This window comes from Gallinula chloropus (genome assembly GCF_964237585.1).
Source record: "Gallinula chloropus genome assembly, chromosome: 4".
Classification (NCBI taxonomy): domain Eukaryota; kingdom Metazoa; phylum Chordata; class Aves; order Gruiformes; family Rallidae; genus Gallinula; species Gallinula chloropus.
In genome coordinates this window covers 89,950,385-89,970,609 of record NC_140088.1, presented here as the reverse complement: position 1 = coordinate 89,970,609, position 20,225 = coordinate 89,950,385, and positions in this window count along the sequence as shown.

Sequence of the window (20,225 nt, the reverse complement as noted above, 5' to 3'; positions counted from 1 at the left end):
TGGGTAGCTCCAGGCCTGGAGGTTGGTGTCCCTGCCTGTGGCAGGGGGTTGGAGCTCTGTGACCCTTAGGGTCCCTTCCTACCCAGACCATTCTATGATTCTATGTGTGTGTTAGCATCATCCTCTGGCTTTCAGGGAGACCTTAAACCCTGTGTAGTTGTGTGCAGGCCACTGCAGTGACTTCCAGACTTGGCCTGCTGTTGACCTGTCACACGCCTCAGAAGCAGTTCAGTTTAGGAGATGCCCATTAGCTGGTTACCAAGTTCTGCTCTCCAGAGAAACTCCTAAAAAAGCAAGAGTGGCAGCTGGTCTTGCTTACTACTTAGAGTAGCCATTGCTCTGCCCTCCCAGCTCAGTAGTTGTTTCCTCCTTGTGCTGTCCCTGGGGTTGTGGAGTTCCCCCTCATGGTAGTTTAAGCTGCCATTTGGTTTGGAACTTTTCTCCTTTATCCCCTTCAGTGAAAGTGATCTTCAGGTCCAGCCAAACCCTTCCACATCTAATTAGAATCGTTGGATGTCTTAATGCTTCTACAGAATGGCCTAAAGGGGGTTAAACCAGACTCCCCAGGTGGCTCAGGAGCTGTTATGGGTGCCTCTCTTTTTAGCTTTGATGGTAGGCTGAAGACTTGGGTTTGGGGGAATGTGGGGAAAACCTCCTGAGGAACCCTAATGCCTGCACAGAGCAGCCAGACCTCAGGCAAAGAGCTGAGCCTGGTGCTCCTCTGGTCCCGTGGCACACACAGCACATACTTCTGTGCTGGCAAAGGTCTTGAGATGCTTTTAAGCTGCTGCAGAGCTCAGTCCATAACCTCATCTGTAATTTGAGACAAAGCCAACTAACTTGCTACCCCTTCTGCTTCAGAGTGTGGGGTCCTATGTTGCTGCTGTGTTTTCTGTGCTAATTTATCCCTGTTAACAAGCTTTGGCCAGCTTGCAGGCAACTTCTGCTTCAATAAAAATGAATCTTGGAGACTGTCCAGCCTCTCAGGTCTGCAAGTGTGCTCACCTCTGTGTTGGTAAAACCTTTCAGCCTAGAAATGGACCTGGGCTCTGCTCAGCAGCCACTTGGGAAACAAGCACAGATCTGTCTAATCCATCCTGAAACAGCCAGGCACCTGTGGGAGTGTCTCTAATCCTCCAGGTTATCCCCCCTTGCTTCCACTGCTTACAGCAGGTAGTTCTTACAGGTTATGTTTAAATAGAGACCTCGTGTTGTCTGAGTTGGGATGTTTTTCGAGGTGCTCAGCGTCAAGGTAGGAAACTTCTCTGCACTAGAATAAAGCCCTCTCGTGGTGAAACGCGGGATAACCTCATCCATCCACCTTAGTACCAGACTCCTCTCACAGGAGAACACGTCTCTGCTCAGTTGCACACAGTGGAGCTTCCTGCAGGCAGAGAACTGACAGGTGCTGCTTTCAAATGTCGGGCTCAGTGGGTTCAATTCCCTTAAAAGTGGAACTGAGGAGGTGGCTGTGCAGGCAGCAGGTCCTGTGGCTGCTTTTTACAGATTTGTGCCTTCTGCTTTATGTTTCTCTTACTCCCTTCACCCCAGGTCTTGTTCCCTCTCAGCACCCTTCATCCCATGCCTGGCTAACTGATGGCAGCACCAGCAATGGCTGAGTTAAAGCTCCCTCTGGTTTAGCTGGGCTCCTCACCATCAGAAGGACAGGGAGGTCTTGGAGCGAGTCCAGAGAAGGGCAACCAGGCTGGGGAAGGGGCTGGAGGGCAAATCCTCTGAGGAGCAGCTGAGGGAGCTGGGGGTGTTAAGCCTGGAGAAGAGGAGGCTGAGGGGAGACCTTCTCCCCACCTCCCCTGCCCTGCCAGGAGGGTGCAGAGAGGTGGGCAATGGTCTCTTCAGCCAGGGGACAGGAGATGGGACAAGGGGCAATGGGCTCAAGCTGCCCCAGGGCAGGGTCAGCTCAGCTGGGAGGGAAAAGTTCTTCCCTGGCAGAATTGTGGGGCTGTGGCACAGGCTGCCCAGGGAGGGGCTGAGTCACCTTCCCTGGGGGTGTTTAACAGAGGGGAGATGAGGTGCTCAGGGATCTGGTTTAGCTTGGGATGGGAATGGTTGGACTTGAGCATAAAGGCCTTCTCCAACCTTGTGACTCTGTAAAACTCTGCTGTAGAGGCAGGGTGTGCCAGAGCAGCGCTGTACCCCTGCGTGTGCATCTCTGTGTCCCTCTGCTGGGGACCTGACAGTTCCTCAGCCAAACTGGACTGGTGGCAGGGCCCTTTCAAAAGAATTTGGAACTCACTGGAAGTTCTTACCCTTTTCCATTTAGTTTCTCAAAATGTGAGAAGGTTGGTGAATAACTGCTCAAGAATTCCTCTTTCGAGTGCTTCCAGACAAACAGGGATAATTTGGCAAACTCTATAAATACTCAGGACATCAAAGTTACTTTGAGAAGTATCAAGAACCCATTTGATTTTCAAACCAACCAATGCAGCTGAGGTATAGTGTGTTGGCTTCAAGTTGCTGAGGAGAGCAAGCAGCACTGCTGAGCAGAATTTATCTCTGTGGCATTTAATTTTGTGGCATCTGGGCAGCACCTACACACCAAACATGCAAGATCTCACAGCTGCCACTTCTGCCCCCCCTGTACTCTTGGACTCCTGGTGCTATTCACTGAGTTTCTCACCTCCCTTGGATTGTATTTAAGCAGAAGAGCAAACTAATTTACCTCCCCCAAAAAAGTGCAGATTCATCCACTTGAGAAGCATCTGAGGTTGAGGTGGAAAGTTGGAATTTACTTTGGGGGTTAAACTGGGGTTCAGCTGTCCACGCTGGGAGCTTTCTGGCTATTCAAGTGCCTATTGAGCAAGTTCCTGGGAGGTGCAGGACGGGCTGTAATCATGGTTAAAAACAACGTTGCCCCTTTGTGTTCCTTCAGAAAAGGGGTTACTCCAGTTCTGGGGTAAAATGCTTTGTTTTCAGGAACAGGAGAGCAACAGAGAGCTGCGGATTCGCGCCTCCTCCTCGAGGCAGCTTTCATGTGCTAGAATCAAAGTCACTTTGCAGCACTGCAGAGGGCAGTAAAAGTGCATGTTTAATTACAGGCACACAAAAGGCATCTGGGAGTCGCTTTACATTCGGTGTAAATGCCAGGAATCTCATTATACTTACTGATTCTGACCTCGGGAGACACCCCTGGCTCCAACAAAACCCCTCCGAGTCTGTCATCTTTCCCTGTTCTTTCCATTTCCAGTTTCACTTGATCTTAAGCCCATTATTGCAGGGAATGGAAGATAATAGTAACTTAACAGCAGACAGAGAACAAAATGGACTTCGGGGGGGAAAGAAAAGTCCTCCTGGCAGAGTACTGGGCTCCTTGCACTCAGAATGCTTCCTCTGGATAGCAGTACGGAGCTGCAACTGCTTGATGAAGATGGGGGGTTTAATTCTGTAAAGAATAGAGAAAACTTGATTTTATTTTTCCTGAGGGCTTAAGATTCCCATGGAAAAATGAGTTTCAGGATTTTATCCTCAGTATTGACTATTTTTCAGAGTATTCCTGACTACTGGACCTGTGTTCACTGGCATCTGTTAAACTGTGCTTGTGCCTCAGACCTACCAAATTGTCAGGGGCTCTCCAAGCTTCACCGTGTGAATTCAAATTGGAGTTGGAGTGTTGGATGTGAATCGGAGCAGCAGGGCATTCCCAGCAACTGGAAAGAGGGAGAGAGTGCTAGAGACAGTAACTGAGAGCCAGTTAGTCTGATCCAGAGACTGCTTGGAGCTGCACATTGTGTGCCAGGAGGTGGCAAAGCTTGAATTAATAGATGGAGAAGAAACCAAATGACATTCTGGTGGTCCCCAGCACTTGGGTACATGTTAAAAATTTTAAAAAATATATACATGTGAAGCCATCCAGGCTTCCCTGGAAGCAGAGTCACCCCTCAGTATCCTTCCTAGAGCCTCTGGAACAACGTATGCCAGAGATCAGATCACGGAGTCACAGGGTTGGAAAAGACCTTTAAGATCATCAAGTCCAACCATTCCCATCCCAAGCTAAACCAGATCCCTGAGCACCTCATCTACCCTTTTTTAAACACACCCAGGGAAGGTGACTCAGCCCTCCAGCCCCTTCCCCAGCCTGGTTGCCCTTCTCTGGACTCGCTCCAGGACCCCAATGTCCTTCTAATGGTGAGAAGCCCAGATGGGTAACAAACCCCCCAGCACTGGCTAACACAATCTTTATGCTGGGCTGGGTATGGCATGAAGTGTAAAGCAGAGAGGTGAGGCTTTACCTGACCCAACCTATTTCTAATGGGATTCTGTAGGATACCTGTCAAGCAGCTTTCTGACTGGGTCAGTCTCTCCTCCCAGTAGTAAATACAGATGTATTATAAGGATTGAAGTATTTTAAATGTAGATATATCTCATATTTTTAAATCTGAATTGCTGATGTGCTTCCAGTGGGTGCCATTATTCCTCCAATTCATGCCATAGATTAAGCAAGACCTAATGCAGCTGCATTATTGGGATCTTAATGAAGAGTGGCTGGAAGGAATGAGAGGTTTTGCAAATCATCATTTGGGCTGGTTGAAGTAGTTGCTCTCAAGCAGGTGGTGAGCTCTTCAGGAAGGGTCTAGGGGTAGGGATGGGCTTCTCATGGTGTGGAGCATTTCTGCATACCAAACTTCTATTAAAAACCCCTAGGGTATCAGTCTGGGGAACCTGGACTTGGATCCTGGCTGTGCCTGCTGGGGAGTATTAGCTTAACAGCTGGACTTGATGATGATCTTACAGGTCTTTTCCAAACTAAATGATTCTGTGATTCTATGGAGTCTTTGTTTCTACATCAGGAAATGGACTAATTTTGGATGATGCTAAGTTGTTCTCTCCAAAAGCCTCCTGAGCAAATCTAGCATGAATTCCCAAGCTATAATTCTTAGAGGTAAAGTGGAACTGGGTAGCATGGTGCAACATACACTTTGTCTTCCAGGACCAGTCTGGTTTAAGTAGAACCACAAGTAGAATTTAGGCTCTTTGCTGGGATTCAGCATACAGGTTTATTCTGGTTGGGTTTGGGTTTGTTTTTATTAATGAATTACTCTAAAAAAGCCATGAAAACCCAAGGTAAGTGTCTAAAATGGGACTGAAGGTGTTGTAAAGATGTGTCACAAATTAAAATGGGTATTGATGGGGGGGGACCCCACATCCCTGTGGGCTGAGTATGTCTGACTACCAACAACAAAGTACCCCCCTTGTGTGAACTCTGTTGTGCACCAGCTCACAGGACACTGCAGCCCAGAGCAGCGTTTCCCTTCCAGAGCCTCCTTGCCCCGAGTGCTGCTTTCCACGAGGACGCAGATGAAGAAGGGATGATCCCTTTAAGTGCTTGATAGGTTAAGTCAGGAAATTCATATCTCACACACCAGGCAAAAATATGCTGGCAACTGCTGGGAAAAATGACAACTGCAGAGTGTGAGTGCTTGTCAAATCAATGAGGCTTTTCTCTCCTTTCGGTGAGAATTTATTTGCAGGGGTTGGGGAGCTGAGAAAATCAGATTCCTGACCTAATGGTCACCCCCATTGGCATCTCATTGTGGCAAACGCTCTCTGCTGCAGTCCATTCAAGTGATTGGCAATGACAGCCTGGATGGATATTGTCAGTTGACAGGGCTGTGCGCGCTCTCTGCCTCAGAGGCGGCGCGAGCCGTCCCTTCCCCAGCGCGCCGTGCCACAAGTGGAGTCCATCAATGGCTGGATGAATGCATGTGCTTCCCCCCTGTCATCTGCAACACAAAATATCCCACCCCCAGCCCTCAAATCGTATGCTAAGTACATTCACACACATGCATTTAACACTCGGAGGGAGCCTGGAGCCAAGCTGAGCAGGTCCCTCCAAACACCCGGGCTGTATGGGGTTTTTTGGGGGTGGTGGGGTGTGGTATTTTTTTGGTAGTCATTAGGAATTTCATGGAAAATGTAAAACTGCCCATTTGATATGGGAAATCTCCATGGAAAATGTGAAATTCCAGTGTTTCCAGCAAGGTTTTGCTGACAGCTCATGCATGGAGAATAGCCTGAAAGACATGCATGCAATTAAGGGATCCATATAGGAGAGAACAACACAGGCAGTGGGGGATGTGGCCTTTGCTAGGGCCAGCTGGTGTCTGCTCCTGGGCTCTCTGAGGGCACCAGACCATTGAGAGAAGTGGGGAGAAAGGGGGTGGGGGGAAGAAAACAGAAGCTTCAGAGAAAGAGAACCAAGTCTGTGTGGGAGAAAATCCTGAAGCTCCTAGGTAACACCTCCCCTCCCCACGTCTCCCCCTCTCTGGGCACCCTTAAGATGCAGTTTCCAGCAGGACAGAAGCGTCTTGTTTTCGCAGAGGGGATGGTAATGATGCAAATACCAAGTGTGCAGAGCTGCTGGGGAGCCCAGCCAGGGAGCCAGGTGCTGAGGATGAAGGGTTCAGGAGGGAGGGCATTTCAATTTCGCTCTGTAATCATGTCAGGCACGTCACACCACGGCTTGTTGGAGGCGCTGGTGGCTCAGGAGCTACTTGTCTCATCGCTTCTCTGCTGTATTTCAGAGTGGTTTAGCCCCAGGAGGAAAAGCCCAGCTACTGGGTTTAGTCTAGAAGAGCAATTTCTCCACATCAGCTTGAAAAACCTTCGTGTGTTACTGAACAAGGAGGGCAGAACTGAGGAGAACTGCAAAATCTCCCTGGCTCCCCTCACCCTTCGCTTCCAACGCAATCCAAGAGTAGCACTGCACATGGGGATTCCTTGCTTTGCCTGTGGCCATTCCCCTGTCCATGGATCTTGTGCTCCTCACTGGTCCTTCTAATCTGCTGCCACTTCTAACCACACCTGTTGTGTGGAGCGGCGCTGAAGAGGCGAGTCCAGCTCAACAGCTGAAGCAAGGCCTAGGGAATGCCCAGTGGAAGAGACCTCAAGGTGATCTTCCTGTCTGAGGCAGGATCAGCTTCACCCATCACATTGCCAGACCTCCTCCTAACCCCAGATGCATCACTGAGGTTCTGAAACCCCTCCAGGGAATCACTTTCAGTCCTTCAGTATCTTCATGATTAAGAAAACTTCACCTAAAGATGCTCTTCTTTCCTGTGGGGCTTTAAACTGACTATTTCCCCTTCAATCCACCATGGGCATGGTGGGAAACAATGTCAGCACCTTTCCATGTGGCTGGACCAAGAGCATCAACTCGCCCAGCAGATGCACTTTGCATGGTGAGCCTGCAGCCCGTTTATTACCTTCCTCCTGCTGCTTTGCCCTTGGAATCTCTGGGCAGAGAATGTTAAACAAGGAAATGTTTCTCTTCATTTCTTGCCAGAGCCATGGTTTAGGGTCTTACAAGTGCAGCAGTTCAGGATGTTACGGCTGGCAATGCTGCTCTGATTTAATGTCCATTTGTGATGCACCAGCCCCTTCCTGGAGGTGAGCCAGCCTTGCGCCTGGAGGAATTCCATGTGGTCTCTCTTCTCCAGCTTGTGGGAGAAGTTTTCCAGCCTGGAAGATTAGGTGCAGTTTTTGCATGGAGATGGGTGCTGCTTTGTTACTGGTGAGACATTTGGGGGCTGTTGTGTTAAGATCCTCCCCCTTGTAAAGGGGAAAACACTCCAGAGATGGATGAAGTTATGTGTGAGCAGTTCAACACTGCGTGGCTGCTGTAAGGAAGGACCTTGTTTTCTCCCCCTCTTCCTCCTCTCCTTTGATCTCCAGCCAACAACATGCTTCTGCTCCTTATTTTGTACCCTCTCTTGCTGTTGTCAGACCCTTTTGTAAGCCAAGTAACTGGTAGGTTCAGCCAGCTGATTTAGCTCAGTAAAGGTCACAAAAAGAGCCAGTCAGTACAAAAACTGAGGAGGACCAGGAAGCTGAGAGTGCACTGGAGATGCACAGAAGATCTCCAGGCTGGGTGGAGCTCTGCCCAAAGGCAAAAGTTCTGTTATGGCAAAAGCAAATTCAACAGCTTGTCATGGGGAGGGAAAATCTTGCTGTTCTTCCTTCTGCTTCCAGCTGTGCTTTCCCTTCCTCTCCCTTGGGCCAGCTCTGGCACACGTTGAAGCAACTGGTAGAGCAAGGAGAAAACCACAGGGGGAACGAAAAAAGAGTTTGCATCTCAAAGGGGTCTGAATCCACACAGCCAAGGGTCAGTGTGAGGGAGGGCTGGGGAGAAGGGGAGAGGTGGCACTCAGGCTGTGCGAGTTGAGGATGCTGCAGTATGGATAAACCCTTAAGAGTCCATCCCCAGGAGGTTGGATGAGTGATGGATGAGTATCCATCATCCCTTTCCTCTGACCAGAGATGTAAGCAGCTGGTTGAGAACATGAAGATGGCATGTAGCCATCTTTGGTGTTTCATGGCCCTTGGTGTGCCTTCCACTGGCAAAGTTACTTAATGGTGGTGTTGAACCCATGAGCATCACAGTTCCTCCAGGCAAGCCACACTCTGTCTTCTTACCCAGCCCTCTGCATCCCCAGCATCCCATTAGCTGGGGAGCTGCTTTGCAGGGGGTTGGACCTGATAAGCTCTTGAGGTCCCTTCCAACCCCTGGGATTCTGGGATTCTATTGCCATGGAATGGAGATCCTCCCCCTCTGCTCTGCCCTGGTCAGGCCCCACCTGGAGTGTTGTGTCCAGTTCTGGGCTCCTTGGTATAAAAAGGACACGGATCTCCTGGAGAGAGTCCAGAGGAGGCTACAGAGATGCTGAAGGGCCTGGAGCATCTCCCCTGTGAGGAAAGGCTGAGTGAGCTGGGGCTGTTCAGCCTGGAGAAAAGAAGACCAAGGGGGGACCTAATTAAAGTCTATAATTATCTGAAGCAGGGGATGCAGGGGAAATGGGCAGCCCCTTTTCAGTGTCTGTGGGGACAGGACAAGGGGCAATGGCTGCAAGTTGGAGCACAGGGAGTTCCACAGCAACATGGGGAAGAACTTTTTCCCAGTGAGGGTGAGGGAGCCCTGGGACAGGCTGCCCAGGGGGTGTGGAGTCTCCTTCTCTGGAGAGATTCCAGCCCCATCTGGACACCGACCTGTGTGCCCTGTCCCAGGGACCCTGCTCTGGCAGGGGGTTGGACCCCATGGGCTCTGGAGGGCCCTTCCAACCCCTACAGCTCTGTGAGTCTGTGATGGCACATCCAGCAAGGACTGTGTGCTGACTTCCCAACCGACCTGTGAAGTCTGCTGCCTCCCTCCTGCCCTGTCCTTGGCACTTTGCATGAAGGTGCTGGGCTGTCCCCAGCAGCCCAGATGTGTCCCCCCCCCTCTGCCTGCTCTCTTGCCTGTCCAGAGCCACTGGAGCAGCAGCACTTTCTGCAGTGCATCCACATCTGCTGGAGCTTGCTTGCTGAAGCAGGTCTAGCTGAAATGCCTCAAAGAATCCTCTCTAGAGCATTAAGATGGAGACAGATTGCTTCTCTCCTGCAAGAAAGGAGAGCAAAGTCTTGCTTGCACCAGCCAGAGCTGGGTTGGAGCGGGAGGCGTTTGTTTCCAGCCACGGCTCGGTCCCTGCGGGCGAGTGAGCAGCAGAGCTCTGCAGTGAGAACTCCCTGGCATGATTTGCATTGCTCTTTAACATGTGTTCAGTAAAACCAGAGCAAACCTGTCCATGGGCACTCCTCACCTTCCTTTAGTTTCTCACCAGATTAAAGGATCCCAGGAGGAGTCTGGTTTTAATGCAGCGCAGGAGTGTCCGTCCCCCCACTCGCTCCAGGGTTTGTATTAGTTTAATGAATTGGTTTAAATTAACATCGAGTTGAATGGGTGCCACTCTTTCATGTAGATGACACCTGAGGCTACTAGATAAACAAGAGATGAGGTGAGAGGACCTTTGAATTCCTCACAGCCCTACAGAAAGCTGTATGAATGAACTGAGGTCTATTTTTGTCTTCATTCTCCTGCCTTTTAAAAGAAAACCATAAGGTGGCTGGAACCGCTCTTAGCAGCAAGACAGGGCCAGGGAGTGGGTGGAGAAGAACTCCAGGAGGTTCTTCTGGGAGTACCTGGGAGTGCCTCATCCCAAAGCTGGGGGAGCTGCCAGCAAGCTGCACATGTGCAGCACATGAATGGCTGAAAAGAGGAAACGCAGGGGAAGGCTGCAGGGCTAAATCCCAATCCCATTTAAAGTCAGTGGCAAAGCTCCACTGACAAAGGTTGGCCCTTGGCCCTGAATTCATTTGTTCAGAGGCTTTGCTTGTGCAATTCTTAATCTGTGCTGATGAGCAATAATTGCTACAGGAAGGGAAAAGCACAGAGGAGGCAACAGCAGCAGCACAAGAGCCATGGAATCCATCCTGACCCTGCCTGGACTCGGCATCTCACCGCACGGTTTCATTCTGTGCGTTGCTGGAGGGGAGCATCCTCCTTGTGCCAATGCCACATCAAAGTGCAGTGTGTGGGGCATGATTTCAGCATCCCAGGGTAGCAGACAGCAGCAGCCTGAGCTGCCTGTGAAATGAGCTGGGCTGTGGGGCTGCAGCCCAACAAAGGCTCGCGTTCCTTTTGAAGGTGTTTGGGGAAAGGTAAAATCTCATCAGTCGTGCAGAGTGATTCAGGGAACTCTCCCTGAACAGCAGAAATGCAGGTGACAGCCACACATGGGCTTCACACACCGGGGCTTCCCCAAGAAGCTGGCTAACAGTGGCCCCAGTCGCAGGTGGGGAAGCTGAAGCACAGGAGTGGCTTGTGCAGCATCACACAGGGGGTCAGAGGCATGAAGGGGACGGCTTCCCTGGCTGCTCTTCTGCCTCACAGTTCATCTGTAAGACAAAAATGACCTCCTGCTTCAGGGGGCCATTCAGACCTCTAACTACTCCAGATGCTTCTTTTTAACACCATCATCTAAATAACGGATTTCAACTTGCACCACAGAGCAAGGATTGGTTTGGGGTTTTCTTTCTGCCAGGTGTAAACGGTGTCATTCTGGGGTGACTGGAGCACTGGGTTTTGTTCCTCGCTGTTCATGTTGCACTGGGGCATTTATACCGACTCTAACTCATACATCTGTTTTCATGAACCCAGTCATCTGGGAAGCATTTCAAATAACATTTCTTTGAAAGATGGTTGAAGAAACTGAAGATGAACCACCAGTTGTCTGTAGTCCTGTTAAATAACATCAGGATATAAGGGGGTTTTTTTAGAGCTCTCTTGAGCTTTAGCCAGTACTGCAACTGAAACTCTTCTTAAAAAAGGAAATCAAGCAAAGATGGTTATGAACACTCAGGGAAGGTTCATACTGTCTCATTTTGCTGCTCTCAGTGGCTCATATCCTTAATTTAAAGGAGATATAAATCTCATGTTTATAAATGAAGAGGCATCTCCCGTGGTTGAGTTCCGCTGATCCTCCGTGGTTCCTCGCCTGTGGTTCTGAAGCACCTCATGCTTGCAGCTGCTGGGGAACGATCCACGAGACAGACCCAGCACAGATCTTCAGTCTGCAAGGCAGCAACCCTGCCAAGGCATGGCAGCAGCCACGTCAGCTGAACTGGCCTGGGCAGCCTGTCCCAGGGCTCCCTTACCCTCACTGGGAAGAAGTTCTTCCCCACATTGGTGTGGAACTCCCTGTGCTCCAACTTGAGCCCATCGCCCCTTGTCCTGTCCCCACAGACCCTGAGAAGAGGCTGCCCATGTCCCCCTGTGTCCCACACTTGAGATATTTATAAACATTACTAAGATTCCCTCTTAACCTTCTTCTCTCCAGGCTGAACAGCCCCAGCTCTCTCAGCCTTTCCTCTTTCAGACCTCTGTCCTGTATGTGGAAAAGCTGGTGAACTCCCATCTTTTCTGAATGCCTGAGACCACATACCTTCCAATCTTAGGCATCTGATGCGTTTTCTTCTGCATATCTTCCCTTCCTCCCTCCAGCCAGACTTAACATCTGGAGTTGGGTTGGGAAGATTACCAAAGTTCAAGGCTTAAAATTGCTCTAAACCAGGCAAGTAAGCAGGCTGACCCTTACTGTTGCCTCTGATAAATACCCCATCTGGTCTTTGCTGCAAAGAGTAGGTAGTTACTTTTGGTCTCCAATGTGATTCCTTGTCCAGCCTGAATTTCCAAACTGGAAGGAAAACATCAGTGTTGCTTTATTTTGCACCAGTGCTCACAGAAAGCAGCAGGGTTAAGCACAGAATAAACCTGCTAGATCAAGAGATGAGGAGGAACATCCAGTGAAGGTTCAACACTTCACCTACAGGTCTCCAAGTTAAGCCCAGCTCAGGTGAGTGAAGTCTTAAAATACCAAATCCCTTCACCTCTTACTCTTTGCAGACAGGTCAATTCACAGAGCTGGGACCTGCCATTTTCACTGGCTTCCAACACAGCGTGGTGATTTCAGCCTGGGAGGAGGCCAATGGCGCTGGGCATAAAGCTCAGCTACTTGGTGCCAGTTGCAGCCTCAGGGCTGGCTGCCTTGGGGAAAAGAGCATGAGAATCACAGAACCCCAGAACAACAGGGGTTGGAAGGGGCCTCTGGAGACCATCTAGTTCAGCCCCCCTGCTAGAGCAGGATCACCTAGAGCAGGTTGCACAGGATCAGGCTGGTTTCAAGTATCACCAGAGCAGGAGACTCCACAACCTCTCTGGGCAGCCTGTCCCAGTGCCCTGTCACCCTCTCTCCTCATTGTCTGACTGCCTTTTGCTCCCACCTTCTCCTGCTTTTGAGCAACAAAACCCAAGGCACTGGCCAAACATAAGCCCTTTTCTTAGATACCTTGTTTTATATCTCATTATCCCAACCTGATGTGGGTTCTTCTTGCTCTTAAGACTGTGTAACCTAGTAAGGTTGACCCACTCTGTTACTGAGGTAATCTTTTCATTATATCCAACAGAACAATTCTGGAGCATCTTCAACAATTCTGCAGCAATTTCAACAATTCCTAGCTATAAACAAAAAAATAACCCCAACCATCCCCAAGAGCCCAGGATGCCAAGGTGTGCTTAGCTTCCATTTGTTCTCCAATGTGTTGCTTCCCTCTTTATGCACCTCTTTCAAACCTTAGCTCATTAATTCATCAAAGGGTCATCCACCTCTCTGTGCAGTCCAGTGGGCAGTGTTGTCTTCAGCCAGGTGACTCCTCCTTTTCAAGGTGATCTGCAATGGCTGGGAAATGCAAATGAAAACGTGAGGACCTGCAGCTCCTGTGGTTCTTTGCACTGAAGTCTGAGTGGGTTTGAGGCTTTTCTTCCTTTGTGTGATTTATCTTCCCTTGGTTCCAGCTGAAGGGTGAAAGCAATGCAATGCCAAACTGTATGCAAAGGAAGCTGGTGTGACTAGAGGTAGATAAGGGTTATGATCCATCTCTAGATAGATCCATACTAAGCACACAGTGCATTAGTATACTACAGAGTCTATGATTATATGATTCTAATTGCTCTATGTCATTTAGTAACAGCATTATCAAAGAATTTTTCTTTTCCATCCATCCTAGCCTGTTTTTCAGTATTTCCCTGGTGTCTTCTAACTCCCCTATTCTCATCACCTCAACAAATGGAAGAGACCAAGTCTGCTACTGTGTTTTTGATGGTTTTAGAGTCAGGGTTAAACTCACAACAGTGTTCATAGTACAAGACTTTGCCCCTTGGCAAGCCCTAGGAGGTGGAAATGTGCCTTGCCTTGGTGACATCTGTGTTGCTAAATAAAGCAGGAGCGAAGAAAGTTGGCACAGCCTGGCTAGATCATAGAGTCATAGAATCCCAGACTGGTCTGGGTTGGAAGGGACCCCAAGGATCACAGAGCTCCAACCCTCTGCCACAGGCAGGGACACCAACCTCCAGGCCTGGAGCTACACAAGGTTGCCCAGGGCCCCAGCCAACCTGGCCTTGAACACCCCCAGGGACGGGGCACCCACCCCCTCTCTGGGCAGCCTGTAGATAGAGTATAGCTGTGGCACCGTGGTCTTCTCTGGGCCCATGGGGGCCTTGTAGGCCGAAGACATCATGCTTTGAGTTTCAAAGTGTCCAGAGCAATGCATCAGCTGTGCTGTATCCCATCGAGATGGTGATTTCACAGTATGACACGGAGAGTGTGTATGTTTGGTGAGCTGACACACAGCATGAGGAGGGGCCAGACATCCTTCAGGATACGAAGTAACCTGGAGAGGGAGCCAGAGCTGACTTTGGACTGCCCATACTGCCTTTTAGGAATGCTCACTACCCCCCAAGGCCATGTCAGGCATTCCCTGGGAAGGTACTTATGGGCACAGGCCATGGCTATAGGACAAAAGGCACTGCCAGTTTAGCAGGGCATAGAGTTTCATTCATCTCTGGAATGAAATCCACCTGATTGATCTTCGTGTGTGCATATATGTATCTATCTATATATCTATCTTCACATCAGGCTCCACATGTTCATGTGTGCTGATGGAGCAGACACGTTTTGTGTTGTGGCTCCGTGTTGTTGTCATCACGTGTAGTATGTAGTACTTTTGATAGGGGCTCATGTTGCACATGGCAAAACTGCTCGTTTCAGCTAGTATGACATCTCTGTGGCCAGTGTGTGTTGACAGAGAAGTTCAGTGGTGGTGGTGGTGGGTTGCTAAATATCTCCAGCCGCTCTAAAAATTGCCAGAGTTGTGGGGAACAGCAGTTCTGCTGCCCATGTCTGAAGAAATTATTGGTAAGCATTCTGCAAGGGAAGAAAAAGGGAGGGGATGGGAAAAGTGAGATAAGGTTTGTCATTTAAACCTACACACGGAATAGCCTCACCTTATATCTTTAAATCTGCATCAATTATAATGCCTTGTTCACTTGCAAATTTCTCTTGAAGATAAAGAATCATGCCTGGTTTGTTTGCCATTCCTAGAGCCAAAGACAAGCTTCACTTACTCCCCTTTTATTTTCAATGACTAAGACTGAAAGAGCTAAATTACATTTCCTCCCTCCTATGGAAACCTGATGAACCAGTGTGAACCCGCACCTGAGAACCCCCGGGAACACGGAGGGTTTGGCCACACAGATCGGACAGTTGGATGCTTAATTGCGTTCTGGGCACAAAGCCTGCTTGAATGTGTGTCTTTTATGAAGTGTGTGGGAGGCCAGCACAAAAATTAGACCCCGTTAAGGTGCCAGAAGGAGAAGAGTGAGAGTGGTGCAAAGGCCTTGCAGTGCTTGTCTCTACTGTGCTGGAGAGCATCAAGCTGCCCGTGCCAGAAACCCTCTGAAAAATGCACCCTGAGTGTCAGCCTGGAGCTCATAAGCAAGATGTGAAGATCTGTGGGTGCTGGTAGAGACCCGAATGATCAGTTATTTATGGGGCTGACAAATAAAGTTGGTGCCAGGAGCAAATCCAGAACTGGAGGGAAAGAGAGCCTCAGAGGACGTCCATGGCCAGAGCAGCAGGAATAGCTGAGCTGTGCTGGGAGCACCTACATCCTGCAAGGGAGATGTTGCTTCACTAGAAAGGTTCAGCCAGAGATGGGGGTGAAAACAGGATTTTGGTCAAGAAAGGGAAGTGGGAAGAACAAGAACCCAGTGGCGTAATGGGATGAGTCTGGAAAGGGAGAATTTTCTTAGACATAAGGGTCATGATTTTCCAAAGTTTTACAAGATTAACTTAGCAGTGTGGCATTCACTCCAGATCTGCATTTGAATTTTCCCAGGCTTTGTCAAGTTGATGATTTGGAGCCCTTTTCTGGATGGGGGCCTCTTTGCATGAGTTGCTATGGATGATGAAATCATACTTGCTTGTAGTGGAGTAAAGCCTGGAAGGACTCCCTTGAAAGGAAAGCAGCTACTTACATAGAATGACAGAATCATAGACTGGTCTGGGTTGGAAGGGACCCCAAGGATCACAGAGCTCCAACCCCCTGCCACAGGCAGGGACACCAACCTCCAGGCCTGGAGCTACACAAGGTTGCCCAGGGCCCCAGCCAACCTGGCCTTGAACACCCCCAGGGACGGGGCACCCACCCCCTCTCTGGGCAGCCCCTTCCAGCCCCTCACCACTCCCTCAGGAAAAAAAATCCCCTTAATATCTAATTTAAACCTCTCCCCTTTAGCTTTAATCCATCCCCCTTGTCCTGCCATTGTCTACCCTGTTGAAAAGCTGATTTCCCTCATCCCCTCTCCGGCCATCTTGGTCGCTCAGTGAAGGCCGCACACAAACATGGGCGGCCTGCATCAGTCGTGACAAGGCACAGGGCCCTATGAACACAGCAGTTTAATATTTTGAGTACTGAGACATTTGCAATCACCTCCTCATTTTATTCTGTCGTTGTGACCCAACTGCAGCACAACACGCCAGCGCAGTCAGCGTCCGATACACCTTACAGGGTTCGCTTAGGGTTTGTAACTCGGGCCTGGCCTCGGCCTCTCAATCAGAACGCGAGGGAAACGCGTTGAGTGATCCCATTAATATAAATAGCACGAAAGTTAAAAGCAGGGCAGGGCGAAAGGACTTTTGATACACTGGCTGCCGCGGCCCTGGAGTCAGCAGGTGGCATTGTAGAACAATCAGAAATCACCAAACCCGCGGCGCTTCCCGCCCGCAGCCCCAGGCCCCAGCCCACGGGGGCAGGAGCATGAAACCCGCCTCTTCAGAACACATGAAAACGCACAATGAGCGGTTGCCAATTAGGGCCGGGGCTATTGTCTGCTAAAGGTCAAGTCTTGGCCTCGCTCAAATCTTTCAACGCCGGCTCCAGCGAGATTGGAGTTTGATGCATTTTGTGCAGTAAAGTTGCTTGGCCCTGCGCAGGGCAGAGCCAGCCTTTCCTCTCCCCTTCCCCCGTATTCCCCAGGCTTGGATATACGTGCTGGGAAACCTCGGGCAGGGAGGAACCTGGCCTTTTAATCTCCTACCGCCTCCCTCCCTGTAGGTATTGTGGAGGAACCGAGTTGTTGGCAGGGCAGTAGAAAAGGAGGTGGTTTGGCAACGTGGGCAAGGGGAGGGTGTATGGGACTGGGTTTGTTTTACTGTCTCCCAAGAGATTTTCTTTATGACTTTGGTGGTACATGTTTTTACAGCTTACTACTTTTAGTATCTGTCACTTGAAAAGAATAGATGGTCTAGATACAAGGGGAAAAAAAAACCCCATGCAAGCAGCAACACGTAACCAACAACGAGAAAACTTTCCCATGAAATACCCCGGTAATAGAGATGTGGCAGGGTGCTCAGTGAATTGCTGGTTAAGGAAAGGCTGAGGACCTTCTGGCCAGCTTCTGGATCCAGAGGCTGAAGATGAGAACCTTCGAGTTTCCTCGGGTCTGATGCCAGACCATCCCTCAGTCCAATGACCATGCCAAGACACTGTGCCTTCCAGCAGCCACAGCTGGCCAGGTGCTCTTCCCAGACACTGAACCAGGAATTAAGAGGTCCGTGTTTGCCTACGGCCCCAGTGCTGCAACTGCTGCTACACAGCAGAATATTGCCCAGCAGGGTTCTGGGTGATGCAAAGGTGGGGTTCTGGGTGGCACAGCGACAGGGTTCTGGGTGATGTAAGGGCTTTGACCTGCACAAAGGCAGAGATTAATTCCCCCCACACACACACACTTTTCGGTGTACGATGAGCTACTTATGTTGCTCCCTCTGCTCTTCCATGTGGGGCGGGTGTTTATTAAATTGGATGGTAACCTTTCTTCCCTGGCCACTGTCACTAGTGACTGTGGTGTCCCCAGGGTCTCTGGGCTACAGTGTCCCCTTGGGAGTGCAAGCTTAACTTTTAAACCCCTGCATAAGGAAGGGCTGACCTGTTGTTTCCACTGGCAGAACAATTGGTATGACCTCAGGGTGGCCCTGGAGAGGACCTCAACCTCCCTTTAACTGCTGGTGACAACAGCCACAGCTGGCACTGGGCACTGACCCCATACTTGTGTGGTCACCAATGCACTATGGGACTTTGTGAGGGTGTTTTCCAGTGGGCATTGGCATGGAGCTGGATCTCAGCCCAAATTCCTGGTTAAACCCACAGTTTTAGCGTGTTAATCCCCAAGTCTGAACTACCTGTGCTCTGTGTGTGTGGTCTTGAAAATTTACCAGTCTACTAAGAAAAAAAAAACCCAACAAAAATGATAATATTTGCCCATTTGTTGCCATGGTGATGAAGGAGTGTGGGACAAAAGCAAAATATTCCAGTTGCCCCAGGGCCTGTGAACAAGCAGAATTGGAAAGAGTTGGTGAGAATGTGCTGTTAATTGTAGCCAGAAACACAGTAGTCAGCCGCCACCACAGCCACCATCAAACCCTCTTTGGTGTTCAGCCATAGCAAAAGGACATCCTCTGAGAGCTGGGTGACAGCTGGACTTCCATCGTACCAGGCTGGATTTGGCCCATAAATCAAGCAAACTGAAAATCTGGCCTTGCCCCCTCGAGGTATTCCTTCTTTCCTGCTCCTAACATTATGGATAACCTGGAATGGGCAGATCTGGAAGGAAGTGTTATCTTGGTGCTGCCAGGGCTTGCAGGGGAGCTGGAGGGCAAAGGCTGTGCTGCTGACTCCCAGAGATAACAGGTGAAATGCAACAGTCCCCCAGCTTCTGTCTGCCCTGTGTGTGTCCCCCCAAATTAAACCCCTTCCCCCATGCATTTTTGGCAATAAGGAGGCACATGCTGCTTCCTGGGTATGGACTATGGGCTCAGAAATGAATTGGAATTGTTGGTTCTCATTCTGTAGGTGTACAACAGTTGGCATGAAACGCGTCTGCGTCTTCTGGAAATCCCTCTTCGGTGATGTGGAAGTGGCAGGTTTAACTTAAACCATGGCTGCTCCTAGCTAGCTTAAAAATCAAATAACATAAAAATAGAACCACCCAAATCAGTCATGGTGTCTTGGCCCTGTTTGTCACCTACACAATACAGATGGGGATGTGAGGCCCACTGGCAGAGCTACGTAGGCCGTGAGCTTTCCAGAGGCTGTCGGATCCATGTGTACCTGGCTCTTCTGAAAAAGTGTTTTCCCTGTCCCAACCTATGCTCTTCTCTTTGCAAGAACCCTTGTGACGATGATGCAACCTGCACATCGAGTCCATAATCATGAAAACCCTGGTACGTGCAGTAGGCAGCAGCAAGGGTGCCTAAGCACAGTGGTTTTTTGAGGCAGAATTATACAGCTTTTGCTACTTAAAATGGATTTTTCAAGAAGTGAAAGGGCAGCAGGTTAAAAAATGTGCCCAAATGAAATGCTGTCTTGTTGATGTAGCTTTAAATACAAAGCTGGTCAATATAAAGATCACAGGATCTGGCTTATGGTTGTCAGAGATGGAAAAATACTTATCAGATAAATCTCTGCCTAGGCAGATATAGTCCCTCCTAACAGAGGACTGGCTCTCATCTTTCATTGTTCTTTCTTCCATTAACCTGATCTTTGATCTCAGTTCCTGTTAGAAATAACTGTAAACAGTGGTGATGTTCTAGGCCATTAACCAGATGTAGAACACAGCCAGGTCCCTGCCACTAACAGCCCAGCAGAAAAGAGACACAATACAAGGGTAACACTTAATAATAATAATAATAATAATAATAATAATAATAATAATAATAATGAAAGAAGGCACAGCATTTTCATTTCCTGCAGGATCTGTCTGTCATGTCTGAAGTAAATCAGGCTGCTGGAAATGGGGTTCACAACACTGACTTCAGAATCATCCAGCCCAAGTACTCGGCCAAGCTGATGTTTTAATTTAACAAATACAGGTGTCCAGTTCACCTACATTAAGTTGGTATCCATTCCACCAGCAAGTTCTTGACAGAAAAGATACCTGAATGACAGAAATTGATCCTATGACAGGGTGTCGTGGTGATTTATACTCGATCTCTGCATGGTTTGAATCCTTAAAGCCTCCACCCCCATCCAGGTGATGTGCTGGGAAGCTCCTGGACCATGACAGGACTGCCCTCGCAGGTGGAGCTGCCCTGGAAGTCCTTCCCTGAAAAGATGAGGCTGAGCCCAGGCTGATGGTGTTCAGATAAAACCAAAAGGTGCATCTTGTCATTCGTAAAGCCTTCTGCTGGCCTGATAAATAAGCCCATAGAGCTAGTATTCTCCATACAGGAACCAACATCAGAGAAAAGCCAACGGTTTTACTTCAAGGTTTTCTATTTTAGTGATTTTGCACAGCATGACAGGCAACTGATAAAGGGAAGATGTGTGGAGCCATCAGGTTACAGACTTAAACTGCACATTTTAGCCACTCAGTATGTACAGGCTTTTGCTGAAGCATTATTTAGTCCCGTGCACAATCCCAAGTATTTATAAGTTGAATGTAAAGTCTATCACTGGGAAAATGACACAGAGAAGGAGATCTGCTTTAAATGTGTGCTTGAGTA